The following is a 20,035-nucleotide window of genomic DNA, read 5'->3' as shown; positions in this document are numbered from 1 at the left end:
TTGCTTTTTGAATTTCAAGATCTGCAACAAATTCTGGGTTTAGAACTATATTATCAAGTGTAGTTTTAGATTTGGTTTCAAATAGAGAAAGATCAAAATACTCGTCAAAAGGGAGGTCTTCAATGAACAACCACTCACTAGGACAGGATTTGGATCTAGAAACAAGTCTAAGGCTTACTGAACTTTCTTGTCTTCTGATTATTCTCGAAATAAGGTTGGGATTTTCAAATACAGGGGGAGGATTTGGATCAGGATTGGCCCTCGTAAACTTTCTCGAAGCCAGTGTGCTCAAATTTCAAAATTCTTATATTGCTTTACAACTTCTATTTCAGCCTAGAAAATTCTAAAACTCATCATCCAAAGTTCAAGAATTTATATGAAAGATATTACCAGGGTGATTAGTCTTTCATTCCCCAGTATGGTCGCCACTATGTTATAGCCTAAATTGACCTCAGGTTGAAGGGAGGCAATTCTATGGTAACCACAAACCATGCTTAACCTAGTAGCTAGCCCTACTAGGTTGGGAGAGGGATCTCTCCTTATGGATATCAGTCAAGATGACTGGATTAGGAACAATATTTTATGCTAGGTATAATAGCTCAAGGGTATTGATTGAAGCTGTTGGTGTTTTTTTCCAGATCAGGAGGAGTTGGGCAATTTGGGTCTGGGAAATTAAGTCAAAATTGTAGTGGATTCTATGGGGCAAGGTAGGTATGATCTTCAGCACCTTAGGCTTGATGGGGTGAAATGTTGGACTGGTGAGGAGCTAAGAAGAGCATGAGAAAGTCATGAATCCTTCCTAAACACTAGAAAAACATGAAATACTGGTGTTTTCCCAAGGCAGAGCATTAAAACCTAATGTATTCCACCTACCTGACTTGAAAACAAAAAATCAGAAGAAATTATATGAAAGAGCCATACATAAACAACATGAGAACATATTAACAGAAGAAGAAACACATGCTAACGGCCATACCATAGGGATCCCATAAAAATAGCTGCAACTTCATTACTTTCCTGCCAAAACTGCTACAAAATGATAAGTGTTCAGTACATGAGCATCCAGCTGAATCTAACCCTTGCCAATGACAAAGAAAATACATGATATATACTTTCAAAACACTCATCCTAACCATCAAGGGTCAAAACCATGAGAAGATGAGCTGTTTCAACCATTTCTAAACAAGGAACAAGAATCTAGGCAGTCAAACAGCTTGCCTCTAAAAGAGGGGAAACTGATTCATTACCCTCAAAACCTCTTTTTATCTAATGAATCTACCATCTACTAGTGTTTGACTATTACATTTACAATCCATGGCATTAATTACATCAGAAAATTCACTTGCATGAGAGAGAAATCAAGAAAATAGGCGAAATTAGGCAAAAAAGTCATCCTGAGTGAAAAATGCCCTACGTGCAGCGCCACTGGTCCTATGCGCAGTGCCACTTTGAGTCCACTTTTGGAGGCCTTCCCATCATCCAAATTGAGCCCAGGATAGCTCATTGGAAAGGTCTTCAAGTCTAGTTTCTGGAACACCTAGAATTTCTGGATTTGGAGCTCATTTTCCCCCTCAAAAACGGATTCTCCCAAGGCTGCTTCTGTGTGTCCAAAAACTGGCAGAGAGGTCAAATTTTGAGTGTTTTTGGACCTTCTGGAGGACTAAATCTGCTCCAAAAATTATGAAAATTGCTAGGGTGCATGTACTTGATGCCATGAATCCAAAAATGCAACCCATTTGTCCATTGGGTGACCCTAGAAAAAGTGCAGCACCGGTGGCATTGCGCTTCTGGATAGATTTTCTGTGTTTTGAATTTCCAAAATTTCAAAATGACAAAATCTCCTCAAAAACTGCCCAAAATTGGTATGAGGGACCACCATCAATTGCTTTGGTTAGCCAAGGAGCCTTCAGCCACCATTTTCAATCTATCCTCTTTCGTTTTTCCTTCTAAAGCCCTCCTTAACCTAGCTTTCAACTTTCTAATCCTCAGGTTACAAATTTTGTTGCGGGTCATGTAATGGTGTGCCATGTGTCTAAGAATTTTCTTGTCCCTGTTGGCCTTCTCATTGAGCCCTTCTAGATGTATGTTGACTCTCTCAATCCAAGTCTCCCCATCATTTTCAATCTCTTGCTCAATAGGAGTCAATCTGACATGAGCCTCTTTGGAAATTTCCCATTTTCTTTGATAACTTCCAGCTCCATGAGGACTTGTTTTTCACTCAACTATTTGTTTTCCTGTTCTAAGTATGTGATGACATACTTGGCTTTCTCTAGGTTGAGTGCCAAAGCTTGTATTTGAGCTTCCCTTTCCTTTATGATGATGTCTTTGATAGTTTCTTAAGCTTGAGCCTCTAAATCAATAACCTCAGTGTCATGCTACTCAGGCTCATCATGTTCTTTGAACTTAAACTCCCTTTCTTGCTCATCTTCCAAGTCATCCTCTTGTACCTTTTCCTTCCCTTTGTTCAGCTACTCAATCTGTACTTGCTTTGTCGTGTAGAAGGAAAAGCCCCTTCCAGACCTTATGGAGATAACATTTTCCTATGGACTGATGAAGAAGGCAAGGTCCCTTCCACACCTCATGGAGTAAACACTTGCCTGGTAGCTACAAACAACTTCCTTGACCCTCTTTGATATGTCAAGAACACCGGTATCTCAACAGTTTTTGTCTCTTGGTGTTCATCTCCTGTTTCCACATGAGTTGAAGGCCCAGCTATCTCTTGCACCATGGAGGGAGGAATTTGAGGTCCTCTGAACATGTCATGAGCTATGAAAGTCTCCCAAGGAATATTGAGAAGACTGAGATGGTGAAGGACAATAATTTTAATTAAGGAGTAATGATATATATTGTTCATCTGCTGAGGATATGGCTTCTTCTGAACAAGGTAAGCCATCTTGTCAATGTTTCTAAACAGGAAATAAGGGAGGTTCAACATTTTTACCCTTGTGAAGTGCATGAGGAGTCTGATATGATAAGTGTATAACCTGGAAAACCTACCCTCACACGTGAAATACTTGATGATAATCCTCATCAAAGGGACATACCTATTCTCCAAAAATTTAAAGGGGAAAATCCTTTTCACCTGGTTTTTGTACTGAGGCTTGATGTAAGGCTCATAGTAATGCTCATCAAGGTCCTGAGCCTTGTACCATTTCTCACCAACATTAGGAATTCTAGTGGCCTCTGAAATAACAGCTGGTGACACTGTGAAATTAACCCCAGCTAAAGTCACTTCATGGTTATGCAAATTGGCAACAAAGATTCTAGCCAACTCATGATGAAACTGAACTCTCTCTACTAATTCACAAAACTCAAAACAACCAAGGTGTCTGAAACAAGAAACTGCTATTGGAGAAGCTTGAAGTTTTGCTAAGCTAGTTGGCTCCTCTCTTGTGTTTTTGCCTCCCTTATGAGGCTTTCTCTGTTGCCTTCTCCTCTCCACTGAACTATCACTTCCTGTCTCCTCATCATAATCAGAATCACCTCTATCCATGATTAATCAATATTCTTGGTTTGCACAGTTTAGACAATGTATGGGATGAATGATATGATCTAGGGTTTGTAGGGATGGGTATGGATGACTTTAGGAAGCTATGGGTAAAGCAAGAGAGGGAGGGGAAGGTTTAGGGAGTGATAAATGAGTGGTAGAATATGATAAAAATGATGGGAATAATAAGTGAAGAGTTTAGTTATGAGTTTGAGTGATGGGAAAAACCAAATGACTAGGTTTTTATAGTGAAAATTATGGTTTGATAATAGGAGTGGAGGATAAGCCCAAAACATCAAATGTGCATGCTAAAAATTGAGTGAAGATAGAGCACTTACTTGTAAAAGGTAAATTTGGAGGAAATTTGGCAAAAATCTAAAGTTTGGGGTGTTTTTATGGTGTGATCCCCTATGCGTAGTGCTCCTGCACAGACGCACAATGCCCGTTCAAATTTACACTGGTAGAAAACTCCCTACGCGTAGCGCAACACCCTACACACAACGCCTTCCTCCCTACGCGCAGCGCCGAGCAAAAATCCTTCAGAAGCGTAGTGCCAGTTGCCTACGCACAGCGCCGCCTCTGTTTCGCTCAAGAACACTTAGAAAATTGATTTTTCTTCTCTCCTTTGGCTCCTTTGATTTGCAAAATGATACAATGGAATGAAAATAGAATAAAATGAGTTTATATATGAACCTCATTTTAATTTTTGCTTTTTGAAAACCCACTTTTCCAATGTATCTTTGCCCTTTAGAAACCTTGATTTTAATGCCTGTTTAGTTTTTTCTTTTGCAATTGGATTTTCTCATGTTGCCTTGATTTCTTTGTAGTCTTTGTAGCCTGGCAGTATAGTTTGGTGACTTATGGGCAGCTTAGGATCAATATTACATATAGGAACATGAAATTACATAAAAAAATAAGAATAGAAACAAAATACTTTGTTTTCACCTCAAAACATGTTTTGAGGTGAAAATTACATTTGACTTTGATAAAAATAATTTTCAATTCTTCTGATACTTTGCTTGAGTTTATTTGGCATCCTCATGTCCTTGCTGATCTTTATTGGCATTCAACCATCAAATTTAACTATGGTGAAAACCCTAAAACCTAATGAGACCAAACCCTAGTAACCTAATGGAATGAATTGCAGAAGGAAAATGAATTTTGATTGAAAACAATAAGAAAGAGGATCAGCAAGTATGTTTCATGAGGGAAAAAAGCAGTGACCTCAACCATCAGTGGATCCATGACCTAATGGATTATTGAAAATTTACAGTATGGGACACCTATCATGCAAATGCAAAAGAGCAGATTTTGATCACTGATGGTATTATGACAAGACCAACACTAAGAGGTTGTTCATCATCAGTGAAGAAATTATTCTTAGTGAGGGAACTTGTTGAGGGAATAAGTCCCCTAGGGCTTTGGGTCAAAACCCTAGCAGAGCAAGAGTAATCTACAGCAAGAAACAAGCATTCCAATTAGGAAACATGCTTAAACAAAATAACTATGCGAGGATGAACATACCTGGATGTCCTTTGTTTGGGTAGTTCTAGCTAGGGTTTAAACCCTCTGCAACTCCTGATGATCTTTGAACCTGCAAATCAGCCAATTATTATACACATAGCAGCATATAGATAAAGCATTATAGTGAAATCAACTTTATATCATATAAGTAGATGGTTAGTTATACATTGAAATATTCATTCATATACAAACCATAACAATAACATCAAATGCATAAACAAAGTTGATATCAAGAACAAGACATCGTTTCTTGTTATTGCATAAAACTATAATAAAAACATGGAAAGAGTTCACCTAAGTCTTCCTCTTCCAGCTCCAAGCGGAACCATCCTCTAGGTCTGTCCAGTCCCATTCTTCAACAACCTCCTTCCATAACCAATACCATGATATCTCCAAGCATATGAGAGAACATCAAACTCAAGGAAACAAGGGTTTCCTGAACTTAGGGAAGTGCTTGAAGCACATGGATTCTTCAAACTTGATCAGGGGATAATCTCAGTATAGTAATTCTATCATTTCTCTCCTCTTTAAGGCCTTCCCATTGAAGTCTTTTTATACTTCTCCCAAATTAGTTTTTTAGTTGGGAAACAATTGGGAACAGTTGGGCCACGGGAACTAATAGGTAATCAATAGGTAAAACCCGTGATCTCCGCCCATAGTTAAGGAAATTTATTTATTTTTTAAGTGTTTTAACACATATATGTGGGTTGGGTATAGATTGACCCGTGTGTACACGCTTTTAAAATAGGGAAAAGTAGCGTACAGGGAATAAAACATTGTTTTTAAATATTTGGACCAAGTCTGGAAGGAGGGGTTGCCCTAGGCCATAAACCAAGCATCACAAATACAAAGGGTGATATTTGGAGCTATAACAGATGCCCCCTAATATATGAGGTCAGAAGGGGTACATGATGGCCGAAATGTATTAAGTATATGGAAAGGAAACTTGTCAAAAACTGAGAAGGACTTCACCAAATTTTAGCCTGCCAAGCCAGCAAAAGAAGATCAAAAAGAAACAACTGTCTGAGGCGGGCATACCCATGCTCAAAGAAAGTAAAGCATGTTCGCATATCAAGTACAAGCGGATCCACTATGTATACAAGTATAAGGAACTGAAAGTACATAACGGATCATCTAATCATGATCGAACAAGCACATGTCTGTATATCACATATAAGAAGATGATCAATGAAGCTAAAAGATGAAGCTGATCATTGATGTCAAAAATTGATCCCAATAGTACCAAATGAACATGATGGAATATGATGATACTACATCACAACTCGAATACCAGCATATAGGATGTCGCTATGAAGGACTACAATATATAATGTGGAATGGTGTCAACTAGTAGCAACAGGAGCAATTGACAAGTGAACCAAAGAATGCTGATGCAACCCGAGGTCTTCACTGACTGTCGTGGTACATTTCTACACAATGGGAATAAATGATCTGAAGTTGACCATGTGAGAAATCATTTGATTACTAGTCATTGATGTATACTGTTAACAAACGTGAGGCTACTCACCGATAATGAAAATGAGAGTCAAGGTACCCAGTACAATCTAAAAAGTGTGAATATATGAGTTGAAGTCGAACACCTGGAAGAATCTATCAATCAGGAGACAATGATGGTTTCCCACTATCGATAGCGAAGGATCTGCCACTGATGACTGCAAACCCCAAGGTACTGCCAAATGGACTCTAGACCTTTGCTCCAGAGCAATGAGTCATAGTCGATAGGGAAATATCCACTAGAAGGAAGGCATTAAGGCATCCTTCATTAATCTAGCGTGAGTGTAACCCGTAGGCCAATAATGTGGAAGGAATCAGACGAAAAACGATGTAGTAACCCAACCGAAGTGCGTTTCTGGCATACACAAGATGTAGCTGGAACACGATAGAAACCATTTGAACCAACCAATAATGAAAGCTGGCACAGAGGTGAGGAATCCACCAATAGGGTCAAATGGAAACCAAGGCACTGCACAAATCCCAATGTGTGATAATGAGAGCTGATGTCGAACACAAGGGAAACCACTCAATCAAAGACCCATGATACTGATCAATGCTAAGCATAAGGTGACCTATCAATAATGAAAATAGGGTGAGGGTGTGGCTCTAGGCTTGTCCTCAGAGAAATATGTCGTCATCAATAAGGACAAGACTTGCCAGCAAGAAGTCAATGGAGACCTTCTCAAACCAGCACGAGTAAAGGACCAATATAACTGATGTGATGAAAGACAAGACACTGACAACCAAGGATGTCCAACTGAAAAATAGGTCAAGAGACACCGCAGAGAGGTCGAATCAGGCTTACTTCCCTTGAACAAAAGCACGACCCAATGATGACCATGTGGCAGCATATGATAACTTTGTATAAGTTTGTCATGCAAGAGGCACGAACGAACTCTCCATATGATTGGAAGAGCTAACCAATTGGAAGAGAACTGACTCAATAACAAGGTTACGACATACCTAAGTCAAACTAAATCCCACCCAAATGGAGGAGAGACTTTCTTTTGAGTTCTTTGTTCAAGGGCGACATGACTGACTCTAGCTGCCAACAATATATGGAAATGTTGTCCCATTCCCACACTTTTTTGGAATATGTAATTTTTTTGTCTTTTTCTTTAAGCTAGAAAAAGAATAAAAGAATGCTATAGTATAATGGAAAGAATGAGTGTCAGTGAAATAGATGATCTAGTTCCTGGGATGGGAACATTCCTATGCTCAATGCAGGGAGGTGAAGCTGGTCAAGGACACTCAAAGGGATGTTCCTTCCACGGGTCTGAGGGTGTGTCAAGTTGCAAAAGCTAAGGGATTGCAAGTTTGATTTTTGTAGAAGACATGGTCAGAAAGTGGCTTAAACATGAGTCCAAGTGAAGCCGGCTCAAGGCAAAAAGGTGCAAATGGTCAAAATGCAATGCAGTAGTACAACTCAACACAAAGGAGCCTCTAGGGTATAAGGCCAGAATGAAGCGAAGAAGCAAAGAGGAATGAGTCTTCAACGCACAAGTCATGGTGGGACTAGAGAGGACTCCCGAGCCTACTCAATGAAATAGCATGGGCAACCAATGTCAGTGAGGTGATAACTATGATGCCCATGTAAAGGATTGCTCTACCATCGTGTCATGATTTAAAAAATGGCAAGTGAACATGGCTTACTAACCATAACATGATGGGATTGACCCTATGGCAAGTGTATCGACAAATGGAGGCTAGTATGCAAAATGCAACGGAAAAAATGGTTTCCCTAACCTATATGCCAGTGAGAAAACGATACCTACCATGACAGGTCAACAGCCATGGAACCGACATGAAATTTCTGAAAAAGCGTCCAAAATGTCCTGAAAAACAACCTATACCTAACAATCCAAGCTCACAAGTTAAAAGATTCATGAGACGAAAAAATTCAATTTTTGAAAAAAATTGACATTTTCAAAGCTTATAAAATGACTTTTTGACTCACCATTTGTACCATTTGTGTTGAGAGCAAAAGCTGTGGAGAAAAAAAGAGCAAACTTTCCCCCCAAAGAATTGGACCATTCAAATTGTATAAAAATCATCAGGTAACCCCCAATCCTAGCTTGCATTACTTTATTATTGTTTTTAGAAATTTTAATTGAGATTTCACCGTAGGAATTTATGTTAAAAATTTCAACGTGGTGTATACACAGGTTGGATATTATAATCCCATGTACACGCAACCCCTACACGTGACTGTGTATGAAAGGGACCCGCGTATACGTCGTTTGAAATTTAAACACAAAAAACTAACGGTTGGAAATCAATTTTCTTTTAGGATGACAATCACCTAGAGAGAGAGGGAGCATACTACCATTGATAATGAAGTTATGAATGATCAGCAGGCCTTAGATGCATTGAGGGGATGCGATTTCTTGAAATTTTTCAAAATGACAAATATGAAGGCCAACACCCGCTTGCTTGAAATGTTAATCCACTATTGGAGTATCGAAGATGATGCTTTTATGATTGATCGAATGCCTTTGAGGATAGAGGTAGAAGATATTTACTTTATCACTGGTCTCTCTTGGAGAAGAGAAGTTGTACATTTGACTGGCCGAACACAGGGTAGTCTTTCAGTGGAAGACTACATGCATATATACTGTCCGAGGCATCCTGAGAAAATTGGAAGCCAAATACCAATAAAACATATAGAGAGTTTGTCCCCGAGGATCTTACTGTTCACCATAGCCAGGATAAATGGATCAACCTCATTGCACCAAGTGTCATGACTATCCATGAGCTTGGCCGTGGAGTGTCTCACTATAGTTTTTGATTGGTGTACACCTCTTCTTACCAACATGAAGAGCCAGTTGTCCTCCATTCAGAAAGGACAGACCAAGAATTTTGGATACGGGACCATTTTGTGCTCCTTCTTCTTCGAGAAGGTTCTAGGGCTACGTCCCAGAGTATCAGTTTCTATCAGTAGCCCCCGAGATCCTCGGATGGGTAGGTGGGCCGACTTGATGAAATGCCTTGGAGGTAGAGACGTGCTAAGGACTTCTTTCGATGATGAGTTCTTCTCTTGGTGGGAACAACAAATCATCGTTGTGGACGACTATCCCTATGCTGGCATGGATTTCCAAGGAGATCTGAACTTGGTGCTGCCACCAAATGTCGCATGGGGAGAGTGTTATAGACATTTTTGTGCCTTACAGCATTGAGCATGAAATTTCCATAATCTAAGGGATCCAAAGTCCCTAAATATGTTGTTCCTACCCCTAGAGGAACAAGGCTAACTAACCACATCAATTCACAGAAGTTCTCCACCTGAAAACACTCAAAAACAAGCCAATTCTGGATCATGTCAACTGCTCCACTGAGCATCTGCGCTGAATGTCAACTGCTCCACTGTCTACCTATGTTGAATGTCAACTCCAACAAAGGCTACCTGTGCTGAGCGAGTTTGGACAAGTGGCAGAGTCATTCCTCAAGGTGTCAATGCCCAGGAAGCTTCCAAAATGACACTTGGATCAGGGAATTCGACTGGTGATGAGTAAGAGGTTCCAAATCTCCAAGTGGAAGCAAGAACCTCCAAGTGGACTCAAGAACTGAGAGAGGGAGAGGACACTAGTCAGCTTCATACCAGCCTCAAGCTGACTCATCCTCTCTCCAAAAGATCTATATATAGATCTCTCCTCCATGGGAAGAGGAGGCTGGAATTTTGTGATTGCAAAGAATTGCTCTTGGTTTGTGGCTGGAAATATTGGGTGCTTAATCCTTTGAAGGGAGTTGAATAAGGAATTCCATTATGTTGGGAAGGAGATGCTGGATTGGAGCCCTATGGGTTGTATCTCTTCCTGAACCCTGTTACTTATCAATAAAGCTATCTTGATTCTTTCCTATATGCTGGTGTATTTTGTATGATTGCATTAGTGTATTTGATATACTTCTAATCCTGAATCATTTATGAATATGTATATTTGCCTTTGCATTGTGTTCTTCTCTTGTCGCAAGTAGCTGTTCTCTTGTCATAGGTAGTTGTTCTCTTGTGATCTCGTGGAATTCAAGTAGTTGTTCTCTTATGCAAGCGAGGAGACAAGTAGCTGTGGACACACAAAGAGAAGAGGATCTAGATCGAGGGACAACCGGAAGACAACGGTAAGTCTACCAATCTCCCCTCTTTCACATTTCATAAAGGAAGAAATCATAATAGCTGTATTCGTTTGTTGCTAAGGCGCTATCACACCTTAGGTGGATAGGATCGTCCTGCATAGGCATTTTTCCCCACAACAAATTGGCGACTCCGCTGGGGAGGAATTTGTTTATTCATTTCATTTGTGTTTCCGTCATTTGTTTACTTCATAGACTTGGCAGTAACTATTGAACTGCATCTCTCCCGGATGCAAAGTAGAAAGTTTCTATTTTGATCCAGTTGCTGGACTTGTCTATGATATAAACTAGATCCACAAATGATTTGATGATCCTTTGTGATAGTATTTAGTACCCTCTCAAAGCATCCCTCTGTTTATACCTTGCTTGTGTTTCTGATTTGGCCTGAAACAGTTGATTTTTGAGCATTTTATGACCCAGAATCCAAGGGAAACGAGAGTTTCTCTTTCAGCGCAACTGCTGTGAAGGCAGTCTGCATTTCAACGCAGGTCCCGAAGGGGCTACCTGCGCTGAATGTCAAGTCCTCAGTGTTGAGGTTGCGCTGAACCAGTTTGGCCTTGTGCAGCTGGGGTTCTCTGTTATCTGTTGCCCTGTTTTGATCTCTGTTTTTTGCAGCCTTTAACCAGCATAGGTACCAGTCTGATAAACCTTTTTCTTTGCTTAGATTCAGCCTCCTTTTGTACAAAAAGATTGTGAATGTTTTTATGTGTTTGTGGTGTCATTTACAGTCTTCCTTTGCATGAGTAAAGTAGTCATCCTGTAGCCTTTGATTCAGATCTGATTGATTGTGGTCTTAGAAGAGAGTTCATTGGCTGTTTGCAGATTGATTACAGATTTACTTTTGCTTATTGGTTTGAATTTGTGTCTTTTAAGTCTCAAAACAAGTCTTTATTTCGAAAGTAGCAAAGTGATTGTAATCTCTTCTACCCTTGTTGGTTTCGAAAGAGTGTACTTGTTTGTATTGATCATTTTAAAAGAAAATTCAAAGTTGTGCAAAAGACTTTCTTTGTAGGCATTTATACTAAGAAAGTGAAAAACAAACACCTGCATTGTGCATTTTGCATTTGATAGCTTGCATGTTGGATTTAGGGAAAGTGCATTAGAGTGTGCTGATTGCTCTTTGAGAAAAGATAGTTCCTTTTCCCTTAGTAGCTAGGATTTTCAAAAGTTGAAAGATAATAAAGCTTGCTTATCATCTTAGACTGCATTTAGGAATTTGTATCATACATCTCGTGGTGAACCTTGAAAGGCAAACTTTAAAAAGATCAACCTAAAATAAACTGAATGAACCTAACAACGCTTTGTAACATAACGCACAACATAGAGGTCTAGTCTAGAGACGTGTTCCGGCGTCATTAAGCCTAGTGACTGTCGATCTCGAAGAAGGTGGGTGATTCCTCCTGAGAGATGGTAGCGCTAGTACGGATTTGTGCTCCCACGTACCGTCGCATATATATTGGGAGACCCCTATAGGCATATATCTTTTATCCTTAGGAAGCCGTGTCGGCCGCCCTACTGATCGCAATGCAGTGAACACAGCATTCACGAAGATCGACCACCCGTACCATAAAAAGTATTCTGTGGTTTTGCGAAAAGTTTGGCACACCCTCTGCCTAGATCTCCAGAGCAGTTTCTTTTGGCCTTTTTCAGACTCTATAACAGAAAAAGTCCATCCGAGCATTTGTCACTTCGGGCTCGTTAAAACATCGAAGGAGACTAGAGTCATCTTTAGCTTTTTCTCGACTCTTTAAAAGTGAAAAAGCAAGTTGTGTCTAAAAGCGTCGTTAACAATTTATTTTAAACGGAACAATCACCCTTTAATCCTGCGTTGATCTTTAGGTTGAAAAGATGGAGCACACCAACCAAGGAGTTCCCTTGGGTGGAAATCCTAGTCCCTTCTCCTCTTGGGGAGATGTTGGTGCGCCCCACATGGCCACATTGTCGCTTCCAGGACTGACAATTGGCCTACCAGTTTGGCTCTTTTCAACCAATGTCGTTCAGAATACCACCATTCCTGAACAGTCGAGTCAACAGTTAGATCAGACAAGAGTTGCCTCCCAGCCTTCAACTTCATCTTCCTCCCCTCCTTCCTCTTCGCTTGACAGAACTGGTCGAATTAAAAACCAGGTTCCTAAGGAGAAGAAGGAGAAGAAGAAGAAAGAGAAGAAGAAGAAGGAGCCTAAGGCGACTGGGGGCAAACAAGTGTCATCTAACAAAAATCCACACACTGCACTCATAAGGCCTAAATTGCCATGCGTCATATGCAGGGGAGACCACTTCCATAGAGATTGTCCCTGTATCCCGCGGATACTAAGAGACTGGTCCCCCCGTTTGCACAATTCGGTAGCGTCGACCTCTGATAGCCATGTCGACTGCTCACTGTCAACTAGTGGGAGTGATGCTCTAGGACAGAGCGGGAAAGCTAAATTTCCCTGCAGACTGTGTGAAGGTGATCACACCATCCACCGTTGTCCCTTCTTAGACGAGGCAAAAAGAGTTCTGGAAGATCGCCCGATTTTACAAGCGGAACTTCCTCCTGGATATCAAAAACTCTTGCCAAGTCCCTCGCTAGTTGAAAATCCGGTTGACCCGCCCAGGTGGTCAGCCGAAGCACCTGTCATTGAAGATGAACCGTCTGGATCCATGCCTGACGAAAGTCAAAAGGTTGATACGGCAGTTGACCCGGTTTTGCCTTCAGAGGCCCCATCTTCGAATGACACCTTCACAGAGGAGAATAAAGACGACACCGTCCAGATTCTCTTCATCAGCACTGACTCTGATGATCAAGGGGGCAATGCCACCATTCCTTTATCGCAGGAAGGAAGTTCATCAGAGCGCTATCCGGCCGTATATTCGGTCCCACCACCAAGCAACCTGGTTGTGTCCTTTGATTGGAACCAACTAGGCAGACCCCGGTTGCCAGCCAGTATACCATTCAGAATTATTTGTCAAATATACAGAATGGTAATGGCTGGCACTATCATTGATGAGGGGGCATCTGTGAGTATCCTTTCCTCTATTGCTTGGAGAGCACTTGGTTCGCCAGCGCTCTTACCTGAGATGAGAAATCTATCAGGTTTTGATAAAGGAACCAGTCGACCTTTAGGGATCCTCCCCAATGTGCCTGTAACATTGAAAGGGAAGACCGTTCAAATGAACGTGATGGTCGTTCAAGGACCCTTGGATTATAACCTACTCCTTGGACGAGACTATATATATTGCATGGGAGCTGTAGTCTCCTCACTCTTTAGAGTAATGTGTTTTCCGCATGAAGGAAGAATGGTCAAGCTCGTAGACCAACTTTCGTTTCCCGGATCACACATCGCAAATAGTCATGTACCATCCCTAAATGGTCTATACACGCAAGAAGTGTCTCAACCCACGGTCCGTCCTCCTGATGAGCGCGAGTAATCGGGAGGATATGACTGGAACCCAGGGGGCATGCGTCCTGGTCTGCTTCGGCAGGAAAACTTTGGGTATACGGTAGGTTTCCGCGGGAGAATATGACTAGTCCGTACCGCGTCCGTGGATGGAAGAGGGGTTGTTCTAGAATAGGATTCCTTTGTCAAAGTTACGTGTTTGACAACAGTCATTCACCCTTGTCTATTTCGGTAGACATTGCCGAGGAAGTGTTTTGTTTGAAAGATTAACGAGACAATCTTTGGGTAACCTGAAAGAGGTAAGCCTCTCTCGATTAAAACAAATGTTTTTGCGGAGGGTAAGTAGAGGTAACCTTGAAACTCTGTTTTATACCTGGGGGCATGCAAACCTTTTGGAGTGCAAGCAAGGGGCGACTATTTATTTTTTAAATTTTTAGGACCTCTAACCCTTTAAACTCGTAGGATTAGTCGTTTCCAAACTTGCATAAAGAAAGGAGAGGGAGCAAAGCTTAGTGAGATGAAGCTCCATAAAAAATAGAATCTTGATGAGACACCCTTAATCATATGACTGGTATAATCGAGCATTTTTAGCATAAAGTTCATGCTCGTTAAAAAATAAACGCAAGATCCGAGCAGTTTTAACGCGGTCTTCATGCTCGTTAAAAAATAAATAAAAGCAGTGAGCAAAGTTTCCTCCAGTGTTTAAGCTCATTTTTAACTAAAAAATGAACCTATCCCGGTAAATAACCACTGTGATTGTAAATTTATCAGCCATAAAAGCCTTGGTCGTGTTTGCACCTGCCACCTCCACTTTTCATTTGGCCGATCGTTCACCCCCATATGATTGTTTACCCATTTTGATGAACAACTGCGAAGAGTGATTTCACCTAGCCATCCTTGTGACACTGCCGTGATTGGAAAATTCCAACCTGTACCTAGAATCAGCTGCTATCCCTGTTTATCACTCGTTCCTCAAAAGACGAGTCTTCTTTAAGCTCTTTTCAATTGACTCGTAAAATATGAAAAGATTGCCGAGTCTTGGCCTTCCAGCTCGTTAAAGGACCGGAAGTGCTATCCCTCCTCTAGATTTTAATCTTTTTGGACCTGAGGGATTATTGCACAAAAAGATCGAGCGCTTGTTTTATTCGGCTCGTTAAAGATTATCGAAAACTCATCCCTTCTGTATTGTTTTATACTTTTTCGGACTTAAGGGATTAGATGACGAAAAAGGAATTTTGGAGTTGACTTTATGTACCTTTTCAGACTCTCTAAAAATGAAAAGGACCGAGTTATCCTTGTCGTTAGACTCGTTAAAATTATTAAATAGCGACAAACTTGTCTTTAGACAAGAACGAGTTTCCCTATCGCTAGGCTCGTTAAAACATAGCGATGGGCTTGCCCGAAGGACAGGTTATAGAACAAGCATATGTTATCCTCCTCAATTTTGACAAAAATAAAGAGGTACTGGTCAGCAATGACTGGGGAAAAATTGGGAGAAAACTAAAGAGAACTTTGGTGGTAGCAGGTCGCTCTTGAACATGACACTTTTCCTCCGTACCACAATTGGGTTGGGTTGTCTCATTCACCGGTCACATCACCATGGTCTCACCATACCATCCATATTTGGGGTAATGCTACCAATCCATCACATCAGTGTTGCCATATGTTCAAGAGAAGTCGTTCAGAAAGAGTCAACCGGGTCCCATCCACTGCCATACATTATCCTTCATCCATTCATGACCGCCACCCTGAATCATATATCACAGATTGTTTTCACCTCCATTAAAATCATTAGCTCCGTTCCGTGTCACTGATGTGGGATTCATTAAGGCCCTCCTTTGACGGATCGCTTCTTGCCGACATCAGCTCATTATCCAAGAAGTTGATCTAGGAACAACCCCTTCAGTACTTTGAAGCTTGCATGCCTCAATGGCAAGTTTCTCACTTCCGGCGACAGGTATACATCAATGACCTTCGACCGGAAGATTTTGCGTGGTGTTCGACGCCAAGTCCTCTATTCACACCACGTGAATTGTACTGCAGTACCTTGAGGGTCATTATCATTATCGGTGATTCCTCTCGCGCTTGTTAACGGTTTACATTATTGACCGGTAATCAAGCGATGTCTTTCCATGTTCGACTTCAGCGCAATTCTCACATGGATCGACTTGTACTTAGGGTGAAGATTGAACGAGTTTGAAGACCCCGGATCTAGTTTCAACCATCCGGGCTGCGATATATATTCAGGAAAAATAAAGACATTTGACATGTACATCATTGCAGTAGATGATCATCCTACTCAAAGGATGATAATTCCGCCAAAATTATCAGTCTACCATCAGACGATCATCTGTTCTATGTACAAAAATGAATTTATAAAGCTGAGCATGGGAATGCCCGCCTCAGCTAGATCATGAAAGAAGTATGAATCATAATGTATTGTATTGTATCTTATTACAGGTCTCCTCCCAGCAAATGGATGAACTTCGGACCCTCCTGGATAAAGCATTTCACCCGATAAACGACCTCATACTTTAGGGGGCAACTGTTATAGAAATTTTTGTGCCTTACAGCCTCAAGCATGAAATGTCCATAATCTAAGGGATCCAAAGTCCCTAAATATGTTGTTCCTACCCCTAGAGGAACAAGGCTAACTAACCACAGCAATTCACAGAAGTTCTCCACCTGAAAACACTAAAAAACAAGCCAATTCTAGATCATGTCAACTGCTCCACTGAGCATCTGCGCTGAATGTCAACTGCTCCACTGTCTACCTGCGTTGAATGTCAACTCCAACAAAGGCTACCTGCACTGAGCGAGTTTGGACAAGTGGCAGAGTCATTCCTCAAGGTGTCAATGCCCAGGAAGCTTCCAAAATGACACTTGGATCAGGGAATTCGACTGGTGATGAGTAAGAGGTTCCAAATCTCCAAGTGGAAGCAAGAACCTCCAAGTGGACTCAAGAACTGAGAGAGGGAGAGGACACTAGTCAGCTTCATACTAGCCTCAAGCTGACTCATCCTCTCTCCAAAAGATCTATATATAGATCTCTCCTCCATGGGAAGAGGAGGCTGGAATTTTGTGATTGCAAAGAATTGCTGTTGGTTTGTGGCTGGAAATATTGGGTGCTTAATGCTTTGAAGGGAGCTGAAGAAGGAATTCCATTCTTCTGGGAAGGAGATGCTGGATTGGAGCCCTATGGGTTGTATCTCTTCCTGAACCCTGTTACTTATCAATAAAGCTATCTTGATTCTTTCCTATATGCTGGTGTATTTTGTATGATTGCATTAGTGTATTTGATTTACTTCTAATCCTGAATCATTTATGAATATGTATATTTGCCTTTGCATTGTGTTCTTCTCTTGTCGCAAGTAGCTGTTCTCTTGTCACAGGTAGCTGTTCTCTTGTGATCTCGTGGAATTCAAGTAGCTGTTCTCTTAAGCAAGCGAGGAGACAAGTAGCTGTGGACACACAAAGAGAAGAGGATCTAGATTGAGGGACAACCGGAAGACAATGGTAAGTCTGCCAATCTCCCCTCTTTCACATTTCATAAAGGAAGAAATCATAATAGCTGTATTCGTTTGTTGCTAAGGCGCTGTCACACCTTAGGTGGATAGGATCGTCCTGCCTAGGCATTTTTCCCCACAACAGAGAGATAGGTAACCATTTTTTAAAATTTTATCAATTTTTAATAGATATATATATATATATATATATATATATATATATATATATATATATATATATATATATATATATATATATAGATATATATATTTTATATGAAAATGAACTTAAAGATATTTTTGATGGGATTAAAATATAGACATAATGATCATGTTCTAGATGTGGGTCCGGTACGACCAAACGGATTTTCGCGGCACAGTTGTCACGGAAGAGGTGCTGAAGCGGTGGCTTGAAAGACAGAGAGGGTCCTATATGCAGTCCAATGAAACTTGGTGAGATTGACTCACGAGTACTAATGGAGGCCATAAAAGATATACCTGAGGATATGTAGCACCACGTGGTAAGAGTACCACGCGACTGGGTTCACCTTTTTCAGCGTGTGGCCAAAGCAGTAGCCACCTACTTAACTACTCATCCTGAGTCGGGTCATTAGATATACTGGACATGATTATGGGCATTTAGTCCCGATTTTGTATATTATTTTTTAAACACTTTATGTACACATGGGGGATTTTATGATATATATATATAGTTCCAGATTTTTGATGTTTGTTTTTATCTTGATGAATGAATGATATGCCAATCTAATGCTTGATTAGCAATAGAATCCGCTAATGAATTTTCAAATCGTGGAATGTGCAAATAAGTAATAAAAACAAATAATCTTTGCAACACCCTCACTCTCAAAAATTGGCGATATAAGTAAGGATCCCGAACCCGATAAATGTTATTCAATTGTGAAACTACCAGCTATGAGTCAAGATACACAAACAATGAATCAATTCCATAAGAAATAGCTTCAGATAGTAAATTAATGACGACAGTATATTCGGCAATATTATTTGACACAGAACCAATACATACTCCCCTTGACACCATCAACTGACCAGATGGATAATAAATCACCCAAGCTGTGGAAGAAAGATTCTGAGTGTGCTGACTACCACCATTGGCAAATCCGAAATAGACCAAGACATCCATCAACACCTGCCAAAGTAGATAAAAAAAGTGTTGATATAAAAAAACTCCCGATAGAATATGTACAAAAATAAAAAATAGACAAAGAAGCCATTGCTTGGTCGTAACCTAAGCAAAGTGCCTCTTAAGGTAAAGCCCATCAGGGGGCTCCACTAGCTTCTTCCTAGCGACGTTTATAGGTACAGTCATTGAGCCAATCAATATATTACCTTTGGCAGATAACTGTGTTGGAGCTAAAGGAAACGTAGAAACATCACAAGTAGGCAGATTGACAGACCTAGATTCAACTTCATGCAAAGGAGGACGAAAATATGAACGATGATGTAAATCTTCCAATGGTTGATCTACAATCATCATTGCTTCGTTAGATGGAAAAACTATATCTAAGAAATCCAAAGCAGGAGTGGAGTTGAGGGTCCCAATAGGAGCCACATCACCATCTAACTTCTCCTCTAAAAAAGGAGTCAGATGATCGTCTACAGAGTTATCAATAAATTCATATCTAAGTTCTACAACAGACACAAGAGATGCTATTCCACCCACTTGCCCCTCATCTAATGTGGTTGTAGATGAAGATAAGGTTCCAGGATCCAAAAAATAATGAGTTTGAACAAACTCTTTCCATAAAGGCTCCTTGGAGGATGAAATTGTACCGATTCTAGCTGTAGGAGGGGGAAGATCAAATAAACCCATCAAGGAAGAATACATCCTAACTCCTAGATTCTTGATAGGTTGATGGCGCTTATCCACCAACAAAATAGTAGAATCTGAAGTTGCACGAGGGTCAACTGGAGAATAATCCAATTGATCAACCTTAACAATTTTCCCCTCATGAGGAAAACAAAGGACTCGAAACAGAGTCGAAACTACAACATCCATTTCATAAATCCAATTCCGTCCTAAGAGGAGATTGTAATCTAGGTTGGCATCAACAATTTCTACTTCGATATTAATGACCTTTCCTCCAACACATATAGGAAAGGCCAAGATAATCCCGTGTGGCCTATGAGAATGCCCGTTGAATGCTGTCAAGAGAGTGGGTGAAGGAACAATTGAAGGCGATCCAATGGCCTTCCAACATGACATAGACATTACGCATGTGGAAGCTCCCTCATCTATAACTGTTTGAAAAATATTAGTTTTCCGGTAAGTAGACTTTATTTGAAAAGCCATATGATGAGGAAGTCTCTTTTTGACATTGAGCATGTCAAAAGTGAGCACTAAAGAATTGTTTGGATCAATTGCCCCGATCGTTGAAAGCAAAGCACTTCATTGAGTTGGACACGACTGGAGTACCTCTAAAGTAGACATAGTGCATGGAATTTGAGCCAGATCTTCT

The sequence above is a fragment of the Pinus tabuliformis genome, chromosome 2_2 (assembly GCF_031772625.1).
Source record: "Pinus tabuliformis cultivar Carrire ecotype Pingquan chromosome 2_2, CPIR1, whole genome shotgun sequence".
Taxonomy (NCBI): Eukaryota; Viridiplantae; Streptophyta; class Pinopsida; order Pinales; family Pinaceae; genus Pinus; species Pinus tabuliformis.
The sequence above is the reverse complement of the archived record's forward strand: the minus strand, read 5'-3'. Positions refer to the sequence as shown.